This window comes from Carya illinoinensis, chromosome 14 (genome assembly GCF_018687715.1).
Source record: "Carya illinoinensis cultivar Pawnee chromosome 14, C.illinoinensisPawnee_v1, whole genome shotgun sequence".
Classification (NCBI taxonomy): domain Eukaryota; kingdom Viridiplantae; phylum Streptophyta; class Magnoliopsida; order Fagales; family Juglandaceae; genus Carya; species Carya illinoinensis.
Window position 1 is genome coordinate 29,675,051 of NC_056765.1, and position 8,511 is coordinate 29,683,561.

General features: G+C 39.2%; 1 pseudogene; it reads left to right on the forward strand.

Annotated features, from left to right (window-relative positions):
• LOC122294018 overlaps nt 1-5,212 on the forward strand; it is a 28,208-nt pseudogene extending 22,996 nt beyond the window's left edge.
• The last annotated feature ends 3,299 nt before the right edge of the window (nt 5,213-8,511 follow it).

The following is an 8,511-nucleotide window of genomic DNA, read 5'->3' on the forward strand; positions in this document are numbered from 1 at the left end:
CAATCTGCACAATGGAAGTGCATGGTTGCTACAGAAGGTGCGACATGTTCCCAAGCTCATGAGGAACCTGATTTCTGTAGGACAACTTGATGCTGATGGGCATTCGGTACTATTTACAGGTGGCACGTGGAAGATAACAAGAGGAGCTATGGTAGTAGCTCGAGGCACAAAAACAGGTACTCTATACATGACTTCAAGTATTAGAGATACTATTGCAATTGCTGATGCAAATGCCAACCTATGACATCAAAGGCTTGGTCATATGAGTGAGAAAGGAATGAAAGTACTATTATCCAAGGGGAAGTTACCAAAGTTGGAATCAACTGATTTCGACATGTGTGAAGGTTGCATTTTTGGGAAACAGAAAAAAGTTAGTTTCCTGAAAAATGGTAGAACTCCAAAATCTACAAAGTTGGAGTTGGTGCACACAGATTTGTGGGGGCCATCCCTAGTCGCTTCTCTTGGAGGATCGCGGTACTATGTTTCATTTATTGATGACTCAAGCAGGAAAGTATGGGTTTATTTTTTGAAAAATAAATCTGACACATTTGATACTTTCAAGAAGTGGAAAGCCATGGTTGAAAATGAAACAGGCTTGAAGTTAAAATGTCTGAGGTCAGACAATGGAGGAGAGTACATCGACGGAGGGTTCAAAGAATTCTGTGCTGCAAATGGGATTAGATTTCAGAAGACTATTCCCGGGACCCCGCAGCAGAATGGCGTAGCTGAACGCATGAACAGAACTCTCAACGAACGTGCCAGAAGCATGAGGCTGAATTCAGGATTGCCTGAATATTTTTGGGCTGATGCAATTAACACTGCAGCCTACTTGATTAATAGGGGACCTTCAGTTCCCTTAAAGTTCGATCTACCAGAGGAAGTCTGGAGCGGAAAGAAGGTAAATCTTTCCCATTTGAAAGTTTTTGGCTGTTTATCATATGTTCACATAGATTCTACTGATCGTAACAAGTTAGAAGCCAAATCTAGAAAATGTTTTTTCATCGGTTATGGTGATGAAGAATTTGGCTATCGATTTTGGGATGATAAAAATCGCAAAATCATCAGAAGTAGAAATGTGATATTTAATGAGCAGATTCTGTACAAAGCTAAGTCACAAGCTGAATCTAAGGAACAGCCAAAGAAACCTGAGGTTGTTGACTTTGATGTTACTCGAGTCAACACTGATCAGAACGAGGATCAAGAAAATGATGATTCACAGATCGAACAACGTACACCACTCACTGCTACTCGAAGATCTTCAAGAACAATTAGGCCACCACAGCGGGTCTCACCATCTCTATACTACATCTTGCTAACAGATAGTGGTGAACCGGAAAGTTATGATGAAGCTCTACGAATTGAAGATTCGATCAAGTGGGAGAAAGCCATGCAAGATGAGATGAAGTCACTGATGTCAAATCAGACATGGGAGCTAACTAAGCTTCCAAAAAGCAAGAAAGCTTTGCACAATAAATGGGTGTACAGAATTAAAGAAGAACACAATGGTAGCAAGCGCTACAAAGCCAGAATGGTCGTGAAAGGGTTTCAACAAAAAGAAGGTGTCGACTACACAGACATTTTCTCTCCAGTTGTAAAATTGACAACGATCAGGCTAGTGTTGGCAATTGTGGCTGCAGAGAATCTACATCTTGAGCAGTTAGATGTGAAGACTGCATCCTTCATGGTGATTTGGAGGAAGACATCTATATACACCAGCCACAACGATTCTCAGTGAAGGGAAAAGAGAATCTAGTTTGCAAACTGAAGAAGAGCTTGTATGGCCTAAAACAAGCTCCACGACAATGGTACCGGAAGTTTGACAACTTCATGTGCAGTAATGGATTTACAAGACTGCAGGCTGACCATTGTTGCTATATGAAGAACTTTGACAAGTCTTATATTATCCTACTGTTGTATGTGGATGATATGCTCGTTGCAGGGTCAAGCATCGAGGAAATCAATGAACTGAAGAAGCAGTTGTCAAAGCGGTTTGAGATGAAGGATTTGGGTGCTGCAAAACAAATCCTTGGTATGAGAATTATTAGAGACAGGTCTAATGATACTCTCAAGCTCTCGCAGGAGGAGTATGTGAAGAAGGTGCTCAGAAAGTTTAACATGGACAAGGCGAAACCAGTGAGCACACCCTTAGCTAGTCACTTTCGACTAACTAAGGATCAGTCGCCAAAGATGAAGGAAGAGCAAGAATGCATGAACAGAATACCCTATGCATCTGCTATTGGTAGTCTTATGTACGCCATCGTCTGTACAAGGCCAGACATTGCACAAGCAGTGGGAGCTGTGAGCAGGTACATGAGTAATCCAGCAAAGCAGCATTGGGAAGCAGTCAAGTGGATTTTAAGATATCTACAAGGCTCTTCAGATACGTCACTATGCTTTACAAAAGCAGGTTTAAAACTACAGGGATATGTAGATGCTGATTTAGCAGGTGACGTTGACAACAGAAAAAGTACTACTGGATTTGTGTATACGCTGGGTGGTACAGCTGTATCGTGGGCTTCTAAGTTACAGAAGATTGTTGCTCTCTCAACTACAGAAGCGGAATACGTTGCTATAACTGTAGCAGGGAAGGAAATGGTTTGGTTGCAGTCATTCTTGGAGGAATTGGGAAAGAAGAATGAAAAAGGCATTCTGCATAGTGATAGTCAGAGTGCTATTTTTCTTGCAAAGAATCCAGCCTTTCATTCCAGAACAAAACACATACAGTTGCGATACCATTTTATCCGATCTCTTCTCGATAGTGGACAGCTGATACTTGAGAAGATTCGAGGAACAGAGAACCCAGCAGACATGTTCACAAAAGTAGTTACTGCTGACAAACTGAAGCTGTGTATAGCTTCAGTTGGACTTCGTACTTAAAGGCATGACTTGAAGTTGCTGTGATAGTTGTTATGAAGATATGTAGACTCATTTGTCTCCAAGTGGGAGATTGTTGCAGGTGGAGACAAAAACAGTGAACAGTGCACCGAAAGACACCGAATGCACCGTTGCACCATTTGCTCCTTTGTATTGTTAGGCACCTCCCCACCTCCCCAAGAATCATGCAGCAAATTGCTGCAACGTACTGATCTGCTCTCCTATTTATAGGAGAGCTTAAGTGTGTGGAGTGTGCAGCAAAGAAGAGCAGAGAGAAAATAGAGAGTGCTGCGTGTGTGCAGAGTGCATCAAAGTGGGTGAAAGAGAGTTTTCTGTAAAATTATTTTCATAGTGAAATTACAGCATCTGTGGACGTAGGCAATTACCGAACCACGTTAAATTTCGTCCCTCTTTTATTTAGAATCGTCTCTGTGTCAGAACAGCTCCCAACACCATGCTTGATCTTTGTCCTTAAAACTATGAGCTTACTTCAAATGCTGGTCTTTTCTATACTGACAGGGAATCCAGAACTCAACAGATCCTTTGATGAACTTAGCAGCAGCAGAGATCAAAGCAAAGCTTGTCGAGAAATACAGGTGCTCAGAGTATGCAACTAGGGCAAGAATAAGGATTCGACAAATTTTATCCATTGTAAGCTAGCGTCTTGCATTGGGGTTTTAGCTGCATGCTACTGAATGCATGTTTATAAGTCCTTTTTCTACTTTCGTTTGCGGCTAACATCCATTGCCCATTTTCCATCTTAATGTGGCTTTTGTCATCTCTGTTACATCAATAGAGAAATAGATGTGCTCTTGCGAAAAACTCTTGTGCACCTTGGGATTTGTCGAGATGCTGTAATCTATTTTCTCATAAGCAAAGTTCACACATGCTGCTTGATTCCCAGTTTCCTACATTAAGATTTTCTTTTATGTTGAGAGGGACATTATCTGGCATCCTAATAAATTAATACTAAAGGTTATCTGTACTTATGCTGCAGGAAGGACTTGCAATTGAGAGAAAAAGTGGAAGCCAAGCCAAACTATGGAAGCAACTCTCAACATTGACACACAGATCTTTTGTGAATATGTATAGAGATGTAGGGTATTACTGGTTAAGGATCATAATCTACATAATCTTATCTATATGCGTCGGTACCATCTTCTTCGATGTAGGAACAAGCTATACGTCGATCTTGGCTCGCGGAGCATGCGGAGGATTTTTGGCGGGCTTTATGACATTCATGTCAATTGGAGGCTTCCCATCCTTCCTCGAAGAAATGAAGGTAAACTAATTTGTTTCAAGAATAGCCAAGAAAACTTATCTTTACCAACAATTTGTTACATGATCTACTGTGTTCGATGATAAGTTTTTCATTAAACAGGTTTTCTATAGAGAGAGGCTGAATGGGCATTATGGGATTGCTGTGTACATTCTGTCCAATTTCCTCTCTTCTCTCCCATTTGTGGCTGTGATGTCAATAGCAACAGCAGCTATTACTTACTATATGGTGAAATCCCGGCCTGCATTTTCTCCTTTTGTGTTTGTCTGCCTTGATCTCATCAGCTCTATTGCAGTAATTGAGAGCACCATGATGATTATAGCTTCACTTGTTCCTAATTTCTTGATGGGGGTCATGGTAGGAGCCGGATACATAGTAAGCAAAACTGAAACTTCATTCATTTCTCCTTCTGCTAAAATGCCAATATATATATACATTTGTTCACCCAAAGAAATAAAAATGCCTATTCATGTATGTAGGGGATTATGATGATGACCTCTGGGTTCTTCCGGTTAATCCCTGATCTTCCCAAGGTTTTCTGGCGATACCCAATTTCGTACATTAATTATGGTTCTTGGGCCTTACAGGTAATGCAACTAGAAGTTACATGCATGTTTCAACATATCTCGCAGGAAAATGGTTTATTCATTGGATTCAGCACTTTATACTGAAAAATGCAGGGAGCATACAAGAATGATATGATTGGGCTCGAGTTTGATTCTTTTGCACCTGGGGAACCAAAACTAAAAGGCGAGGTTGTCCTTACCAGCATGCTTGGTGTTCAACTAAATCATTCAAAATGGTGGGACTTAGGAGCTGTTGTAGTCATTCTCCTATGTTTAAGACTACTTTTCTTTGCCATCCTCAAGTTTAAGGAGAAAGCTGCGCCCTGTTTTCGGTCTCTTTACACTAAGCGAACTCTGCAACATCTCAACAAGAGGCCTTCGTTCAGGAAAACGCCATCTTTCCCTTCCAAGAGGCACCAACCTCTCCATTCATTGTCTTCACAAGAGGGTCTCAACTCCCCCATATATTAGCAGCAGAAAAAACTCTGAACAAGTCAATATGATGGTGAGATGTGGATCCGTGCACATTACAGCAATGTAAAGACCAACAGGAGTTGAAGCCCTTTTCTTTTTCAAACAATTCAAAATTTGCACTTGTAAAATGATTTCATTGCATACAAAAGCTTTTATTTTCTGATGTGCTATCCCGAAGGGGGAAAACATGTCATCCTCCCATGTTTTTCTGACATGCATTCCATGGAGCAGCTCAATATAGTCATATATATTAATTTGTGTATGAAACAAATTAATCATACACGAGGGATTATGTCATACAGTAAACTCTCCATTAATATTCTATGATGGGAACTTTGGAAAGCAAGGTGAATGTAACCACGACGAAGTTCAGCGAGATAGAAGAATAACCTGATCGAATCAAAAGCAGAGTAGGGATTTATTAAGACGTGGGATTTGATTTGGTGAATGGGGCGGATAATGTCATACAATAAACTCTCCATTCATTCATACGAATCAAGAGTTTAGGCATGGACAGGTGTAGATCATTTGCTTAAGCTAGGAAACGAGGGTTTGAGCTGGATTTCATGGACTGAGACAAGTGTACACATACAGGCAAAACAGAAGTTTGCTTGCTGGATCCATACAGTGAACTATGCAACATTACCTTGTAATTAAGAGTACTGTCCATTAATAAAATTAGGAGTACCGTCTTTTTTATAAAAAAACAATTTGCGAGGATTTAACAGCTTCTGTATTGTGAATGTCAAAGTGTTAGAATTCAGTAAAAATCAGATTTATCATCAAAACGCTAAACGCCTACCCAATATCACCAACAACAAAATGATGTCTAGCTATAGTCAAGTTATCCACTTGACCAAATCCGATGAGAATACACCACTCAACTTGTCCAGCACCACCCTTCGCAGCACTGATCTTCTCCAATATACCTTTGAGCCCACTTGACAAAACAATATTGAGAACTGTTGAAGGCATCACACTTAAAAACCTCTACATAGAAGGAGAATGCACCTCTAATAAATGTATGTTCGAAAAAAACTTTCCAAGGAGTAATAAAAGATAGGCCGTGATTTAGAGGCAATTTAGATTGTAAACTGCTATTTTAGGGGACCAATACCTACTGCACATTATTAATCCAAATCCCCTTTTACATTCATCTGAAAATACTTTTTTGATAAGAGGTAAATTTTATTGAAGAGAATGAAATAGGCATGGCGTATGTACATAGGAAGTATACAAAAGAAAGCCTAAATACATTCTAGAAGGCTAAATTAAAGATAAGAAGTCATGAACAATGGTTCCATTAAGCACAATGGCTGAAAAGAATAGCAATAACGTGTGTTAAAAAAAAAATTATAAAGTTCCGCCATGGTGCGCTCCTTATCATTCAAAGCACCGTGCATTCCTTTATGACCAAGCACACCACATAATGCACAACGGTATCATCTTCCATCTGAAGACAGCTATCAATGTCCTTCCAACAAGCAAGTCAACCACCCTCAATGGCATTACCTAAGAAACATCAACTCTTCTAAAAATCTCATTCCACAATGTTCTTGTCTTCTTACAATGAAATAATAAGTGATCTACTGATTCTCCATTTTTTTGCACAAATAACACCTATCCATCACAAGGAACCCTCTTCTCCTTAAGTTGTCCATGGTTAGAATGTTCCCAAGAACAACTATACTTACAAAAAAAGCTACTTTGGAAGGGCACGCAAGACCTCCAAATACTTTTCCAATGGAAAGGTACATTACCTTGTAATGCTAGAACTTTGTAATATGCCTTAATTGTGAACTTCTTGCTGTTGTTGAACCTCCATTGTATCCTATATCCCCTGTATACTTCCTATGGAGTAAATCAATCTGAAAATTTCTTAATGTAATTCCCAATCATGGTTGTCCTTATTAAAAAGGACATTCTACTGGTAAGAACAATGAGAAAATGCAAGTAGATCCGCCACAGAAGCCTCCCTGTTGGCTACAATAATATAGAGAGATGGGAAAGCCCTTTCAAGAGCATGCTCTCCACACCAAATATCATGTCAAAACTTGATTCTGGTGCCCTCTCCAACTACAAAACGGATGTGGTTTTCGAAACACGGCCAACCCCTCCTAATAAATTTACACAAACCCACACCATACCCCCTGCTACATTGGAGCATCAACTCCCCAAGCACTTCCATGTCTAAAGTCAATAACTTCCTTCCACAACGACTCCCCGTCCAAGTGGTATATTCAAATCCATTTTTCCAATAAAGCTTTATTGAATATCCTCAAGTTGTGCACTCCCATACCTCTGCAAGAGATTGGGAAGTAAACTTTATTCCACTTAATAAGATGGAATTTTGTTTCATCTCCCATAACAACGCACAAAAAAGCCCAAAATAACTTCTCAATTCTAGTTGCCACCCCTACAGGCAACGAAAATAGAGATAAAAAATAGGTCGAAAAGTTAGATAAAGTGCTTTTAATCAATGTAAGTTAAACCCTTTTGATAAGTACATCCGTTTCCTACCAGCCAATCTTTTTTCTACTTTCTCAATAACCACATCCCAAATAACTCTTGCTTTAAAGGTTGCCCCCACGGAAGACCCAAATATTTCATAGGTAGAGAAGACGCTTTATAACCCAAGATATTCACCAGCCTGTTGATTCTAGGCACCACGTCCACCACTACCATATGAGACTTACTAAGGTTTACCTTAAGCCCCGACACGGCTTCAAAGCATAACAAAAGTGCTTGTAAAGCTTAAATTTGGCCATAGTCCTCTTCACAGTAGAGAAGAGTGTCATCTGCAAATAATAGATGTGAGATAATGATAGAGCCATTAGTACCATTACCCACCGAGAAACTAGCTAAAAAGCCTCATTCAACACATCTGACAATACTAATGTTACACAAAGACCAAGTCAAAACTTAATTATTTATACTAAATTGGATATTGATAAAAACATATTATGTCACATATTATAGCCTAGCTAGGTTGCCAAATTTATTTATAAGAAAGTGAAATACTTTAGCCATAAAAGAATTACACAAAAATAAACTCATAAACTGATGTGGCTTGATACAAATCTAACGATCACATGAAGTAACAACAGTTTGTAAGTTTATTTTAGTGAACTCTCTTTGTATCTTTGTATTTGTAGCTATCGTTATAAGAAAGGGTAAAAGATTATGAAAAAGCAAGTTTTATGCTGGATTTATCAAGTTGTACATGTCGGCCAAAGATTTACAAAATGCCAACGCTGAAAATAAAATGTAAAAAAATCACCATTTTAAGCACCAAAAACATCATTCTCAATTATCTCT